Source organism: Miniopterus natalensis, chromosome 16 (assembly GCF_054644295.1).
Source record: "Miniopterus natalensis isolate mMinNat1 chromosome 16, mMinNat1.hap1, whole genome shotgun sequence".
NCBI lineage: Eukaryota > Metazoa > Chordata > Mammalia > Chiroptera > Miniopteridae > Miniopterus > Miniopterus natalensis.
Window position 1 is genome coordinate 35,826,317 of NC_142096.1, and position 17,101 is coordinate 35,843,417.

At 48.0% G+C, this 17,101-nt stretch overlaps 1 long non-coding RNA gene across 9 annotated transcripts in view; it reads left to right on the plus strand.

Moving 5' to 3' along the window:
- The window catches only part of LOC107539542 (uncharacterized), a 301,088-nt gene that overhangs the window by 175,962 nt on the left and 108,025 nt on the right, over positions 1 to 17,101 (plus strand). The window contains exon 5 of one of the 9 annotated variants that reach the window (XR_015715801.1): positions 584 to 678. The exons of the other annotated variants lie outside the window; for them this stretch is intronic. This is a non-coding gene — a long non-coding RNA (uncharacterized LOC107539542). The remainder of the gene's footprint in view (positions 1 to 583; positions 679 to 17,101) is intronic. 9 annotated transcript variants of the gene reach the window in all.

A 17,101-nucleotide genomic window follows, 5' to 3' on the forward strand; every position in this document is an offset into this window, starting at 1 on the left:
TCACAAACAAGTTTGAGAACAGATGCAATTAGTAGTTTCAGAATATGAAAACAAAGCTGAAAAATTGAAACAATGATACATAATTATATAACTTTATAGCAACTAGTCAGATGCTGCTCAACTTTTGCAGTCAAACAGGAAATATTTTTAATATACCTCTGCATAGGTTTAATGTATTTGATATGCTGTTTGCCAGGTCTATGGAAGCCTGGAAAAGCCTTAACGCCATGGCTCCAGCTCTGAGGAATAAAGCCCTAGATGACTTTTTAATTAAATTAATGGGGTGACATTGGTTAATAAGCCCAGATGATTTCTTGTTTTTAGCATTTCGATCTGAAAGCGCGCTTAGAAATGTTCTTCAGTGCCCAGGGTTTACTATCAGAAAAACCGGGGCCTAGGAGGAGAATGACCTGCTCAAGGTCACACAGTAAGTTTCTGGACGTCCAGACCAGCACACAGCGTATACAGCTTGTGCGCGTGTGCACAAGTGTGCAAGGGCTTGCTACGTGCCCCCAGCGGCCTCTTCCCCATCTCTCTTTCACTTTGGTTTCTCTTCTCTTTGGTCCCTGTGTCCTCCATCTAGTCTCTAACCCTGAGGAGAGAGGAAGAAGGCCGTGGGGGTCTCAGGGTGGACGCCGCTCACCAATAAGCATCACCAAAGGCATCGTACGTGGCAAGGTCTGTCTTCAGCTTCATCCCCTGCAGAGGAATAAGGGCTGAGTGACTCACTTGAAACTGAGGCATGAGAAGCTGACAGACTTCTCAGCACCCACTGAGCACCTACTGTGTGCTGGGCAGTGTGCACAGACAGTGGGGGACAGCAGGGAGTAAAGCTGATGAAGCCGTGCCCTCAGGGAACTTACGTTCATTCATCCACTCAGATACCCACTGAGCACCCCACATGTACCCGGCACCCTGAACAAGACAAATACGGAGCTTAGGTTGTCATGGGGAGACAGGCGGAAAGCGAGATGACAGATCCATACAGCACAAGGACCTTTCAGACAGTGCCAGGTACTAGAAAGAAAGTAAAAGAAGACAGTGAGAAGGGGGGCTGGGCCACATATGCCCGGGGCCAGGGCCGAGCGGCCTGCCTCCCTGGACGCCCCAACTGGTTCCTCTAGTGCATCCCGAGCGCCCCTAGACCGGCCTCCCGTAAGCTCTCTCCTTGGCTGCACCGCTTTACAAATCTCCACTCCTCTCTTTCCCAGCACCACGGCCCTCAACATTCTGCACCTGACACACACTCCCAGGACCCCCAGATGTTTGCTTTCTGTTCTAGGGCTCCTCGCTGGCCACCAAGCAAGCGTCCCACTTCCCCGCCACAGGCTTTGATCACTGCCCCCCTCCTCCTGAAAGCTGCCCTCCCACCTGCCATCCACCGGTATGGCCACTTTTCACATTGGGCTCTCAGAGGACGTCCCTTTGCAGCTAGGGCGACCTGCTGTCCTGCACCCAGACCACACGGTGCCCACACTCAAGCCATCTTTGGCCCTCTTGTTATCTTTCACTTCATTCCTCCCTTCGAGATTCCTCATGCCGAAACCTTGACTCCCTAAAGAACGGCCTCAGAGCTGCGATTCCTCACTGCAGCCTCCTGCTGATAACAGGCACCTGAGACACGAGTTTGCGAGGAATCGTTTGGAGGGGTGGTGCAGGGAGGGGAGCAGGAGGGGAAATCTTCCCAAAGCAGAGTCCCCCTCGGACCTCTCCCTGTCCTGTCTAGTCTGTCCTGGGGCTGGGAATTCATTCTAGGAATCTGTAGGGAGCCTGGCTCAGACCTCCTGTCCTAGGGGCAGCATGAATTGGGTTTTGGAAAAACTGTTTATCAGGAGCCATCAAGGCGTCACTTTGACCTTGTGTCCCGACTGGAGGAATGTATTTCACAGACACGATCCAGGAGAAGGGAAGGCAGGGTATGCAGGGAGGGGATTTTTGAAGCTGGATGCATTTAGGGGCAAATCTGAAACAAAATGCCACCGAGGGTACCTGGTGCTTCTGCATCCCTCAGTCTTACCCAGGCTCCAAGGGCTTGCGACGGAGAGGAGGTGGTCACCTAAGGAGAGCAGTGACGAACTGTGATGTGACACTCGCATACAACATGGTGTTCTTCCCAGGATTACGGAAAGTTAGAAAGAGTGATGTGCTCTTTGTTGGAAAAATGAAGATTTTGTTGTCTACTTGGGGGTCATATGACAGTTGCTTTTTCTGTTGTGTTCCTCTCTTTTCTTTTTGGTAACTTGCCTTATTCAGTTAAAAAATGACTTTTTGCAACAGAAAAAAATAAAAAAAATGTGTATATAGATTTGTAGGGCCCCATCTGCCCCCAGGAGTGGCGCCACAGAAGGCCAGCCCGACATCCCCACCACTCCCTCGGGCTGTGGGAGGCGTCCGGGTGAGGGGTGGGCACTGCTCCCTGGTTCGGGGGCTCCGTGTGCCTCGCCCACGGAGATGAGCTGAGCCCCCAGCACGGCTTTTGGTACAAACACGGCTCCCTGAAGGACGTGCCCTCCTCTGTGTCTGTCAAACTGTGTCATCACTGTGCGTTCTGTCCTTCTCACGTCTTGTCTCATTTGAACTCGTCACAGTGGTTCTAAATGGGACTGTTGTCATGTAATAATCCCCATTTCACAGATGAGAAAACTGAGTCCTTAGTTGGCACCCAGAAAGCCTCCGCTGAGTCCCAGACTCAGGCTCTCAGCATGAATCTCCTTGGATGCTCACGGGACAACTTAGGGCCACTCTTCATATTTGCTTTTCACTGTGGGGAAACTGAGGCTCTGTTAACTTATTTCCCAAAGGGCCGACAAGCAGAAAAATCATGGGAACATTTATTCCTGGGTTTCCTGACTCCAAATCTGTGTTTTTCCTTTTGAATTGTATGTGAAAGCAAGGCACATTATCATTGGTGTCCGTAAGACCCCTCTCTCTTCTTTTCCTGTCCTGCCTCATGTCCATCGCCTTGGTCCTTGTGGGCAGCCACCCCGGCGTGTTTGCTGTATGCCCGGCCTGTGCAGTTGCCCCTGTGTTGTTCTGATTGGGTATCTGTGTTTAATTTGGACAAACGGGATCCTGCTACAGATCTCTCCCTGCTTTTTCTTTTTATTCAATACAGTCTTCCTTTGGTATCCACAGGGGATTGGTTCCAGGATCCACTGGGGATCCCCAGATCCACAGATGCTCAGGCCCCTAGACTGACATTATAAAATGTCATGAGTATTTGCATATTACCTATGCACATCTTCCCGTGTACTTCAGATCATCTCTAGATTACTTATAATTCCCAATGCAATGTACATACTGTGTAAATAGTTGTTATACTGTCCTGTTTAAGGGAAAATGGCAAGAAAAAAAGTGTGTACATGTTCAGTACAGATGTGACCATCATAGGCCGAACTGCACAGTACACGTCAGCAAGAACACAACATTTTTCCCCCAAATACTTTCGATGCATGGCTGGTTGAGTCCACAGATGCGGTACCTGTGGATATGGAGGGCCGGCTGTTCCGTCTTTATTAGATCCCACCTGGTTGCTCCATGTGCACCTAGCTCATAGGAGGGGTCCTGCCCTCTTGCCTGGTCTTGTCCCCTGCTAATGGACAGGAGGAGAGCCCAGCCCCTTCCCGTGATGAGCAGCGTGCACCTGTACTCAAGTGGACTGTGGGAGAGTTGGAGAAACTCTAAGTGAGATGGATGAGTCATTGTGCACAGTCGTAGTTGATTTCACAGATGCTGCCAGATTGTTTTCCAGAATGACTGTACCGTGTGCACTGTCACCGGTGCGCCCCGAGTTCCTGTCTCCCCGCGTCTTCCCCAGCACCTGGTGCTATCAGATGGGGCCAAAGGGATGCATTTGATAGCTCAAGCATGTCAGGGCACTGGATTAGCATCTCCGAGAGGCTCCTGTTTACTGCAGACATCAACTTACTGTAACAGCATTCTGAGCAGGAAGAGTCCCGGGAAGGAAAGAAGGGGCGTCTTACTTACTGCAACTCTGTCTTCTATTAGGAAAGACAGTTTCTCCAGAAACCCATCATAGACCGAGTGGCCTGCCTCAGCCAGTCCCTGACAGAGATAACCGGTCGCGTGGCTGCCAGGCCCCTCTTCCCCACACATGGCTGCCCGCCCAGGGCCTGAACAGAACTGGGACTGTCTGAGAAAAGATGAAGAAAGCAGTGGCTGAGCACTTACTCGGCCATAGAATCTTTCACACCAGATCTCTAATTTTGCCAGTTTTTTGTTTGTTTGTTTTTAGCACATCTTGCCTCTTCTGTTGAAGGGACTGTCCCCTTCCAAATCTGTGACTAATCATTTGCAAAGTTTCTGATTGAGTTGACCAGCACGTGACCATGACCTTGGGAACAGATCTGCCCAACTCATTTTGGAATTTGCCATGTTGTCAGCCAGACCTGTTCCCATCCCAGCTGCCCCAAATTAGGTTTCCCTGTAGGTCCCCCGTGGGAAAGGTCAAGGCAAAGATTCAGGGGGACGAGTTCCGAAGCTCCCACCTGTCCCTCAGTCCCGAGGCAGAAGGCCAGCTGAGGAAGGTGGGGAAGGCCGCCTGTCAGGGAATCTGCCGCTGCAGGTAGCAGCTTCCCCGCAGCCTCTTGCATACTGCAGTAACTCTTGTGTTTCAGCCTAACCACAGAAATTAAGTTCTCCAGGAACCTAGGAGTTACAATTCGTTGAGCACTTACTCTGTGCCAGGCGGCCCACAAGCATTTTATCCCGATGGTCTCGTATAACTTCCCTGTGAGAACATTTCTGTGTTTTGGCTAAAGCACAGGCCCTGGTCGCACTGCCTGTTGAATCCCAGTTCTAGCACTTTTTGGCTGTGTGGCCTTGGGCTGATTACTGTACCTTTCTGTGCCTTAGCTTTCTCATTTGCTCATGGAGAACAAAACAACATGTGACAGCTACTCGATGAGTTAATAACCAGTAAGTCCTGAGAGGAACACTGGCCTAGTGCACACGTAGTTCACACCTGGTAAATACCAGCCGCTGCTGATGCCATTTTTAAAAATGAAGAAACCAGAGTCTCAGAGAGATCAACTTGCCAAGTGCCAGGCAGCTGGGAATAGCAGGGACACAGCTTGACCCCAAGAGTTTCTGTCCTGAAAGCTGGCCTCTAATCCACCCAACTGTACATCATCAGTAGGTGTGTGGCCCGAGGGAGCAGGGCCATTACTCTATAGCCTCCAGCCACCGACCATAAGGACACAGCATGAGGTTTCCAGGGCCTGGTAGGTGTGCAGATCATTTCTGGAAGGTGGCTGGGGACACTTGGACATGACAGGAAGGGTGTGTCCGGGACAGTGAATGCACAGCCTTTAATTCCTGATTCCAACACTAGACTTCGCAGGGCCTCAGCCTTCTTGTCTTCAAACCCCTTTCTATCCTGTTTCCCAGCAGGAAGGATTGGGGAGTGCTTCTTAAACTGAACACAGCCGGTGCCATGGATTCAGAATTAGGGTTTTACATGGGACTTAATATTTTCCTTCTTATTTCAGTCCACGCTTACAAACATTCATACGACATATACGTGTGTCTCCCCTAAGCCCATTTCAGTCACTGGAAGGCTCTGCAAACCAGGGCTTCAGAATATTCTGGAAGAGATTCTCCCCTGCCTAAGGTAAATGGGCTGGAGTCAGGAGCCGCTGGGATTTCTAGAGAGTGGGATATGTATAGTGTCTCTTGGTTTGGGGGCAAATAGACAAGGTAGCTCTCTGCCACCAAGGACATTCCTCACAAGAGTTTTGCCACCTTAGCATTTTAAGACATGAATGCGTGTGAGGGACCCAGTGCTCAGTCTGAACGAAGGATTGCAGACTAAGTGGTTTGAGCAAAAATGATGATGGCTTCATGCCCTGAATTTCCTGGGAGGACATTTAAACCCAGTCCTGCTTAACAAGAGACTCAGCTATTTTTTATTTTTTTAATTTAAATGTTCCTCCCTTCTCTTTCCTTTTCTTCTCCCTTTCCTTCTCTCTTCCCTCCTTTCCTTCCTCCCTCCCTCCCTCCCTCCCTCCCTCCCTCCCTCCCTCCCTCCCTCCCTCCCTCCCATCCATCCAAGGAAAACATTCACACTGTTGAAAACTCAAAAGGTCCAGAAAGATGCAGTGAAAGTGAAGTGTCTCCCTCAATTTCCAGTCCCCAGCCACTGGCAGGTCTTCCTTCCACGAGACAGCCAATGTCAGAAGTACCTTGTCTGTCATTTTGATATGGTCTGTGCATGTACAAGAAAATCTTTTGTGTGTGTGTATAACGTCTCCTTTTGTATTGTATGAGGTCCTTGTGTTTTATGGCATTTAAGCTCTGTGATTTAGGCCATAATCAGGGAAGAGAGGGGCTCTGTCATACTTACCCATTTCCTCTGAGCTTCTTGGCTTCCATTCCCAGTTGCTGCTTCTTACCAGCTGTTGCCATTGTCCTCTCTGCACACAGGACCTATTCCCAAGCATGTGCGATGACAGGGACATCTCTGATGACCTTGGAGTTGTGCAGCCCAGCTGTGGAAAATCTCTTGGTTTCAGGAGGCCCTGGGCTCTGCCTTGATTTTCCCTTCTGCAGGTAGGAGGCAGGAAGGCTGGACGGTGTCCAGGGTGGTCTCCAGAAATGTTCCCACCACAGGTGGCCCTTCGGGAAACCTGCTTCTCCCCAAGGGCAGCTTTTAGATTACTTTCTCTTGACTTAGGTGACCAGGCACAGAATCATGCACCTAAGAGATGGCCGAGGTCATTGTTCCTTAAGTGAAGCTACATGCCAATCTCCAGGAGCCCTTGTTAAATGCAGAGTCGCCGTCACTGTATCTGAGCAGCGCCGAGATTCTGCAGGAATCGTGAGCTTCCAGGGGATGCTGATGCCGCTGGTCCCCATCCCGAGCAGCTCGGACGCATCTCCTCGTGTCCGGCCCTGCTCGCACCATGCGCGTGTTCCTGCGCTGTTGATGTGCATTGTCATGTTTCATCTTCCTGACCATCCAGTGAGGTGCAGGAACATAATCTTTATTATTTAAGGTGAGAAAACTGCCCCTCAGAGAACATGGCCATGTTTCCCCAGGTAGGAGAACCCTGCCCCCTTCTTACATAGCACATAAGACATTTTCTCAGTGACTTGGTCACTGCTGAGCTCTCTTCTGTTAATGTGGTTTTGACAGAATAGCAGGTCTGGAAATTTTATTTTCAATTAAACTTCCTTGTTGAACTGCCTTGGTTTTGAAAGGATTCCATTAGGGTGGCTAATTATAAAGCAGTTGCTACAAGGAGATACTTGCACTCAATTTCAACCTCTTAGGTAATTCTAATCCAATGCTCCTCCTTGGAGCCACGAGCCACCCTCTTTTTCTCACACCACAGGCTTCTCAAGAGTTATTTTTAGAAATCCAGATCAAAACAGCGATTTTGGCAGAAGCCCCGTCTCGCCTCGCACAGTAAACCGTGTGTACTGATGAGAACTGCCAGAGCCCGTGCCTTTGAAAAGTGGCAGAACCATTGCCTCCTGTTTGTGGGGGTTCAATTTAGGGAAGCTGAAAACTACCCTTTGTACTATTCCTTCGTGAACTCTAACTGGAGTCAGATCATCGAAATTCCTGTAAAATTACTCAGGATTTGCTCATTTGCAAATGACTGCCATGGTTGTTGGGTTTTTTCAAGATGGCAGACAGAATTTACCAGGGACTCTGTTCCAGCCTCTGGATCTCCTACGAAATGTGGAAATCTCTTTATTTTCCCACTCTGCGCTGTTTCCTCCTTTCATCAGAGTGCATATGGCATGCCAGACAGGCTAACCTCCCCCTCCCCTGCTAGAGCGGATGCTCCTTGTGGGCAGTGGCTGTGTTTTTCATCTTGGCTTGTGTCTGGCATGTAGTAGGTGTTCAAATAGTTGAATGCATTGGTAGATGAATGAATAAAATCCTATGCCTGTTAATCTCTTTAAAAAAAAATCATTTGCCCAGTCAGCGTGGCTCAGTGGTTAAGTGTTGACCTATGAACCAAGGAGATGGCGGTTCGATTCCTGGTCAGGGCACATGCCCAGGTTGCAGGCTCGATCCCCAGTAGGGGGCATGCAGGAGTCAGCTGATCAATCACTCTCATCATTGATGTTTCTATCTCTCTCTCCCTCTCCTTTCCCTCTCTCTGAAATCAATAAAAAAAAAATTGTTTAAACTTTATAAAAAATCATTTATTACATAAATAGCAAATGAATGTTTTCACCTTGGGGGGAAAACACCTCTCCAAATAAGGCTAATGTTTTTTTTTTTAATCAATGCTCCCAATTTTTGTTTCCTTTTCATCTCTGTTTAGGTTTTCACCACTTTGGAGTACATCCTTGCAGACCTTTTAATGCACGCACATGTTCATACACACACACACACACAAACACACACAGAAACTTTGTAGACCTTTGATAACAGATTATTTTGCAACTTGCCTTGTCCCATTAGCAATATATCAAAGAGTGCCTGCTATCCATGTCAATTGCCTTATATTTTGCAACTGCTATGTTGTACACAGTACACTGTACATAGTACATTGTGTGGGCATACCTTTTATTTGGACCAAATACATTCTTGATCTGCCTTTATGCACATTATAGCTCAGCCTCCCTTCTCACTGACATGTTGACAAACTAACCACGCCCACTGCTATCTTTTGGTAACTACATCATCAAAGTCAGTCAACAACTGCTTTGGAGATTATGCCAGCCCAATAGACAGAGTCATGGGAAATGCTAAGGGTTCCCTCGTCTACAGAAAGTAGAGAAGTGCATGGTGCCCTGGGAATTCCTCAGCTCCGAGTGGTGAGTGATATTGGAGCCAGTGTCTGCTCTGCTGGGATTCCTTGGTCATTTCCTTTCCCTGGGCCGCCTTTTTCTCATCCGTACAATGGGCTCAGTGGCCTTTTTCAGCTGTTAGACTCTGAATAATACGGCTTCCACAGTGCTACCAGGATTGGAACACGGAATGCAGTATTAGCTTCCTTTCTACTATGTGTCGGGACAGGAAAGGGGCAGGTTTAAAATCTTTTAAATTTTATTTTAACTTTAATTAATTAAATGTATTTTATTATATTTTAATTAAAATGTATTTTGAGCCCGGCCGGGCGTGGCTCAGCGTTTGAGCGTCGACCTGGGATCCAGGCGATCTGGGTTCGATTCCCGGTCAGGGAACATGCCCTGGTTGCTGGCTCGATCAATGACTCTCTCATCATTGATGTTTCTATCTCTCTCTCTCCCTCTCCTTTCCTCTCTCTGAAATCAATAAAGATATATTTTAAAAAAAAAAAAAAAGTGTTTTAAAATAAGGTTTCACCCAGAGCTGTCAGCTGAGTCAATGTCACAAAGAGTCAGTCCATGGTTGGCCAAGACTTTTCTTGCCTGTGGGTCTTGTCTTTCTTTCTTACTGCTTTATTATCTAATTAAAATGTGTATCTCCCTTTGCTTTGTGTGGTCTTTTTGTTCCAAGCAAGGCAGTATGGTGTTGGGGAAAGAGAAGGACACCTGAGATGTACTTCCAGGTTTATCTAGTTCCAGCTGTGTGTTCTTAGACAGGGCACTAACCTTCTCTGGGCTTCATCCAGTAGTATTGTGATTCCAAATTAGCCAAGTATTCACTAAGAGAAAAGTTAAAAACCACACTCACTTGTGAATGTTTCCTCTGGCATTTCTGAGCCTTGTCACCTGCAGAGAGATGATCTTGTGAATTGATGAGGCATCCTAAGAGACTCAAAACCCATGACATCGGCTTGTTTCACACCATAAGCGTGCAGCTGCCCTGGCCCCTGGTGACACACACCCAACCTTTCAGTGGGTTCCGAGGGAGGCCCAGAGAAGGTTCTCGCTGCCCTGACTCAGAGGTAGAGTTTCCCCCCTGAGCCCCAAGGCGCTGTTGATCTGTATTCCCCTGATTTGAGATGCAGGACCACAAGGGTCACAGGTTCTGATTCACACGCTGCCCGTGGGTTCCCCGGTGGTCCCAGTGAGGCTTTCCCACGTGGAGCGAGAGCTCTGGCCCCTTGACTTGGTGTTACACGCTGGTCTGGAGACAGTGCGGTTCCGCAGGTGAAAGGTCGAGGTGAAGGGGTGTGAAAGCTGCGTGGGTGTTGGAGCCCCACAGGTCTCTGGGGGTTTTGTGTCCCTTCTGTGAGCTTCTGTTTCTGAACATCCCCTGGGCTGCACTTCCCCGGGTTGAGCAGCGCCGCGTGCACAGGAATGGGGCCCGTCGTGTGAGCACCTCTGCGAGTCCTGGGGCAGGTGACTTCACCTCTCCCGGCCTCCGCTTCCTGCCCCCTGGGTCTATGAGACCAAGTGAGACTGCAGTAGGTGCTCAGCCCAGGTCACCTTCCTTCCCCTTCCCCTTTCACATATGTAAAAACAATTTTATGGGCTCTGTAACTGAGCTTTCAAAGCCCACCATAAATATTTTTCACATTAACCAAAATACAGCACGGTGGATGGAGAGAACATCGTTAGCATGGTACCTATCTTAAATTTGATTTTTTTTTTTTTTTTTTTTAAAACGGGCATGGGTCATTTCCACTTGCTAACCCTCACTCACTGCAAATTTTTTAGCAGCTTTCGCTACCCCTTCCAGTACTTGCACATCTGGTTTACACTGTTGCACAGAACTGACAGCAGGTTGGTTCTCCTCTAAGTGATCAATAGCCTTTTTGTTCACAGCCTGGAAACGAAGAAATGAGCCAACCTGACCTCTGATTCACAGATACTTAATCAGAAATGCTGGATGTTGTCCGGGTGGTGGGAGGGAGAGTCAGAAATAAATTCCCTGACCCTTGAGTGCATGGGTGTCGGGGGCTTGTGGCAGATGTCAGGTTGTGGCTCGTGGGGATAGTCCCTGTCCTCCGGAGCCTGCTGTGGAGGGACTTTAGGTCACCACATGCCCAGGGTGGCTGAAAGAGTTCGAGTTTATGCCTGTTACTCCAGCCTTTTTATACGCTTAGCATGTGCCTTCCCACTGTCGAGTGTCACAGCTTGGAAATAGAGGGTTCTGGGGACACTAGATTGGGAGTTCTTAAAAAAAGTGTTATTAACAAAATCATAAAGATGAGAAAATACATTTACAGTACTGTACTTATTTACTGAAACAATCCGTGTGTCAGTGAGTCATGCAGTTCAGACTCGTGTTGTTCAAGGATCTACTGTATTATTTCATTTCCTTGCACAGCAACCCCCTGGTTAGTTACCATTACTAGCCACTATTTAGAAATAAGATTGAGGCTTAGGGAGGTTGAGTAACTCGCCCGAAGCTCTGTAGCTATTAGTGTATGTCCATCATCTAGAGTCGTGAGATTTAGAGTTGCAGGGACCTGGGTTAGTATTCTGGGGCTCCCATCTTGCCAGTCTTGTGATCTTGACCTTGTGGCTTCTAGCTGCAGTGTGCCCATCTGTAAAATGGGGATAGTAATACTTACCATGGCAAGTGCTGTCTGCTGTCTCCTCAACAGGCGTTGCCTCTCCACTGTGTAGTGCCTTGAGAGGTTCAGGTGGTAGGGAGAAGGCCCCAGATCTCAGAGAAGACAGACTTAATCCCAGCCTCATGAGATGAATCAAGACTTGTTTAAACCAGATATGGTAATGGCGACTATGGTAATGGCAGAGGGGAAGCTGACTTTATCTTTTTTTTCCTGCCCGGGTCTTGGGCATGATAGTTGGAGGTGCAGCAGCCACCTTGCAACCATGAGGTGATAAGCAGCAGCCTAAATGGGTGGAAATGTTCCTAAAAGACAGGAAAAGCCTGGCTGTATGATGGCCTTGTTAAGCTCTCCCACCAGCCCAGGACAGAAGAATGCCTGCCTCTGGGCTTTTTGTTATGGAAACAATTCCTACTTGTTTAGACACCCTAGGAGAGTTGGTTTTTTTATTTGCAGCTGAAAGCATTTCTGATAGCTATACAGATGACAGATTTCTACCAAAGCACGGCATTGGGTGGCTTAGTGTGGTAGTAAAGAGCCAAGGTTTCTGGGTTCTGATCTTGGCTCTGTCATTAGCTAGCTGTATAGCCCGGACAAGTCACTTAGCTTCTCTGGGACTCACTGCCCATCTGTAAAGTGCTCAATCAGTGCACTTCGAGTATTGAATGAAGGGTAGTAGGAGCATTTGCCCCATATGATGGTTATGAGCTTGAAGGACAAAGTATTTTATAAAGCGATGGGAACTTTGACACATAGTAAGAACTATGTACATGTTTGTAAAAAACAAACAATTGAAAGTAGTCACTATTGTAGGCTTGGGTTTGCATCTTGATCTGGTCACCGGGCCACTTGTGCCATTCAAGAGAACCTTGACCCTGTCACTACTGAGACTCATGGCGCATGAAACTCCCCCTAAAGCCTGTCTCAAAGCAGCAACTCTGGTGGTTTCTTTTTGACAGAAAAGGCTCCTAAGAGAACAGTGACTTGTAAAAGAAGGAGGGGCTGTGACTACCAAGTCGTGTCATGCAGTGAATGACCGAAATACCCAACTGGCCCATGCAAATGGGTGTGGCTCTCCCGACAGCCCTTTAGAAGGTTCTGGGCTTTTTTGAGAGAGTCTTTTCAGCCAGTGGCTCATTCTTTTGAATCTCCTCACATCTTTCTTGCTGGGAGGTGAGGGTGTGGGGGGAAAGAGGTGGAGAGGAGGGGGCAAAGTCTGAGTTCTAGGCCCTTTTATGCCATGAGGGACAAGACCCCTGGCCAGTGTGTGCAGGAGTTGGTTGGACCTGGGGTTTTTTTCACTTTCTACCACCCACATGGCCACCCTCTGTAGAAATCAGATTTGAATTTGGACAACAATTAAGCATTTTGAGGACGTATATCTTGTTTGCCAGGTTAAAGGATTAACTGGTAGATATGTCCATTGGCAAATCCTCTAGAATCTTCCTTCAAAATAGAGGCCCATCCGCCCCCTGCTTTCCCTCTTCACCAGTGACAGTCCAGACCAAGCCACCTCCACCTTCTGCCTGGGTTACTGCCTCCTAACTGGCCTTCCAGTGTCTACCCTACCCTTCTTTCTCTCTCAGCAGCCAGGGAGATCCTTTAAAAATATAAACCAAATCGTTGGGCTCACCTGATAAAAAACTTTCCAGTGGATTCCTCTCTCACTTAGAATAAAACCCAAAGTTCTTACCGTGTCCTCCAAGGCCCACCCTGCTCTCCCCACTGGCCTTCGTGCTGTAGGCCAAGCATACCTGCCCCTTCTGGCCCCCGGGCCTGAGCACAGAATGTGACTGTGTGGAACCCTCTTTCCCCTACATACCGGCCTGCTCATTTCCTTACTTCTTTTAGATCTCTGCTCAGATGTCAGCTCCCTGAGAGGCATTCTCTGACCACCCCTCTGACACACATTCCCCAGCGCTCATTTTCTGTCATTATCCATAGTCCTGAGGACTTGCCAATATCATTAGAGATAACTTTTTGCCTCCCCCATCGGAAGATAAGGCCTGTGAGGAAAGAGGCATTGTCTTGTTTATTAGAGTATTCATAGAATCTAGAACATTCCGCAATTGCTGTGCTTAGTAAATATTAAACTAGATATAGCCTTTAATTTTTTGGTTAGAAATAAGGTATGTCTGACAAAGTTCTGAGCCTGAGGCCTCTTGTGAACCTGATACATTTGCCCCAGATCCACTTCCCAGAAAACACCAGACCAGCCTGTTCAGAGTGGATGCTCTGAAAGAGCCTGCTAGTGATGGTTGACTTCTACCACATCTGCTAGAAAATGCTCCTAATCGCATTCAGTTCTTTTGCTCCACTTTGCTTCTGGGCACCAGACAAGCGATCCCAAATATGGTGTCTGTACCGGTCACACCAGGGTTCTCACCTCTGATGCTTTAAAAACATGATATTCTCAGTGAAAGATGAGGTCTATGTCCTTTTGCTGAGTCCTGTGACTGCTTCTACAAGTAGAGCCACCAAAGGTCATGGAGCTCCCACCTAGCTTCTTCGGCCACTCGCTGTTGGGGAAGTGATGAGACTGTCAGAAGAGGTCACAGGTGGGTGCTGTGGTCCGTGGTCTCAGCCGAGCCAGCAGCCAGCCCCCAGGTTGGCCGATGGCCATGGGAACTGCCATCTTGGAAGTCTAGACCATTTGCACTTTCAAGTGACCACAGCTGGTCGACATTTGACTGCAAGGTCATGGGAAACTCCAGGTGAGAACCACCCAGCCAAGCCCTTCCCAAATTCCTGACCAAAAACACTTGAGTGACATAGCATGGTGGTTATTTTACAAGTCTAGTTTTGCAGTAATTTGTACTCAGCAGTGGTAACCAGAACTCCACCCGAACTCTTCCTCCCATGTACAAGGCCACCTGGAGCAGATTCATCTTTAACTAAAACTTTGGGCTTCAGATTTCTCATATTTATGTGGTGGTTGTTTAGTTCAAAAGCAAGTTTTATTTCAAACCTAGCAAGGTTTCTAGCATATACCATATTTCCTCCAATCTAAGATGCCCTCAATTATACAACTCACCCTAATTCATGTGCCACTAAGAAAGATATGCTTCCAATGAAACTCCTGATGCCACTGGTTATAGGACATGGAGCTATTTAGGCGATGTTGAAATTTAAAAAGATGTATATCTTAGGATCTTTGACTTAGAGAGCGGTGAACACAGACATCTAGTTAAATTCAGGCACAGAACAAGACCCCCAAGGTTTGAGTTTGCGTGGGACAGGAGGTGAGCATAAAGCAAGTGCAACTTTGTATGCAGATCTCCAGTGTCCAGTCCCATTTTACCTGATAAAGCCCAACAATCAACAGAGAGGACCTTGTGGTCCAGGCAGAAAGTGCCTTTCTTGGGCAGCTGGTCAATGGTTAGGATTCATATGACACCATGTTGCAGTTATTTAGCAGAAATGTGTTTTGCAAGAGGGATGGAGTTAGGTCTCTAAATCCAACTGTGAGCGGATGAGTTCTTCTAAGTGGAAACTCATCTCTAGTACTGGCAATTGACCAAGCCCATTTCTCTGTGGGTTTTGGGTTTTTTCTTTTTTTGAACACTAACAAATATTTCCCTGGGAGGTGTCAGCTGTGAGCAGAAGGGGTCTGGGTGGTGAGCAGAAAGATGACAGGTGACCCGGGCCACCCCTAGTGGAGCAGAGACCTGAAGAGCATCAGAGCAGTTTTGAGGCTCAGCTTTTACATGAGTGCCTCAGTTAGTGCAGCCACGAGTGTTAGGTTGGCCCCTCAGGACCAGGGAGGTTGACTTTCTTGCTCAAAGCCACACAGCTTTATTATGTCAACTTAGTTCACCAGACACAGGCCTGTGCACTTACAGTGCCGTGCTGAGCAGAATTTTGGCAAAGACATGGAAATAAGGTCATACGACACTCTAGCAAGCCCAGGGCCTCGGCACACTTCCTGAGCAGGGAATTCCTTTTAACAGCTCCTTGCCTTTGCCACTGTGAGTTTCCACCAATGAGGCTGTTGTCTTCTCTTCCTGGTGGAAATCAAAACATCTTTCAAGCCTCAGCTCAAATGGGACACCTTAACCCCTGTTCCCACAGGGTAATTCCTGGCTGCCCTCGGCGCCAGTGAACTGTCCCTGGGGCACTTGGCTGGCCCTCCTGGTGGTGGCGGTGACTGCTGTCCATCACTTCTATTAGACTGGAAGTTTCCTGAGGCTCTGGAGTTAGACTGAGTTTGGATCCCGCCTCTGACTGTTGTTGGGCAAGTCCCTTACCTTTCCTGGGCTTTAATTTTCTTATCTACAAAATGGGAATAACCTTGCTGTCTACTTCTCAGGATTGTTACCAACTTAGGTGTGTGCTCCGATCTCACAGGGAAGGTGGCATGTTGGTCGTGATTGTGTGAGAGGCACTTGCTAAGTATCTTCATACTTCATCTGACATAGTTCTCACAACCACCCTCTGAGGTAGCTTCTTTTCCCCTCATCTCCAGTTTATAGATGGGGAAATGGAAGTGAATCCATATGTCCACTCTACAATGTGACAAATCGGGGCTCCAATCTTACCTTTTCCAACTCCCTTCTCTCCACGGGGTCCCAGTGGACACCACCCGCAGACCACGTTCTGAGGAGGTTTTGCCAGGTACCAGCCTCTTCCGACTTGCTTTAATTCAGCACTCACATTCCGCTGTTCTTGGGTAGGTGGTCTTTACCCTGATTTTGTAGGAAAATGGTGCTACGACCAGTTTTGTCTCAGGAAAACATTCTTGTTTTCACAATGCAGGTTTCTGCCGATAACAGACTCCTGCACCTTCCGGCTTTTGTAGGAGGTGGGCACCAAAATTGCCCATTTATGTAGTGAACCCAAAGCATGGTCAGATGATCAGCTTTGAAAAGCTCCAGCGAACCCTTAAGTCAGATTCGGATCCCACTTCGTTCCCCAACCCAAAGGATGTCCGAGCCACCGTTGCGTTTCCCTGGGATGACTGGCTGGTGGGTTTCCTCCTGATTTACTCTGTTGCTGATCTCACAGGGACCCCCGGTGATAGCAGGCATAGGGGGGCACTGGCTTCATTTTCAACTCAAGGTGTTAGTATAAGAATGTCCAAACCTATAAGGAATCTTCATAAGAGTTCGTTTGAGCCAAACAGGACATTGCAGGGAAGCAAGATCTTAAATGCTCCGGGGAGTGACAGTTTTGCAGTTTCTTTTAGGCATTTGGAATTAAGGGGGGAACTTAAGGAAGAATACATGAACGTGGGAGACAGCAAGGTGCAGGATGAGTAGCAAGATTGCGCTTTCCTTTGAGGGTGGTTACACTTCCCAGTGGTCTGAAAAACAGGCATTTCAAAGGTGTGTTAATCTAGATGCACAGAAATGATGGACAGGGCTTGCTCAAGGCAAAGATAAACCTTTTACTAAAGTGTTAAAAGCCCAGGGTGTGACCACCCACCTGATCTGTCCACTAGGAATTTATCACCTGATCACCCTGGGAGGTCACTTTCTGTCACTGGACTTACCAGATTTATTACAGAACCTCTTTTCATCCACAGTGGGGTGTCAGTTAAACTCCTTAAACAAAGTGAATTGGATTCTATTTGTTGGACAACATTCTGAGTAAATAGAGCAATGTCCATCCCCACGTCGAGCTCTTGCTCCTAGAGAATGCTGGGGCTCGCTCAGAGTGGAGAGTGGGGCACG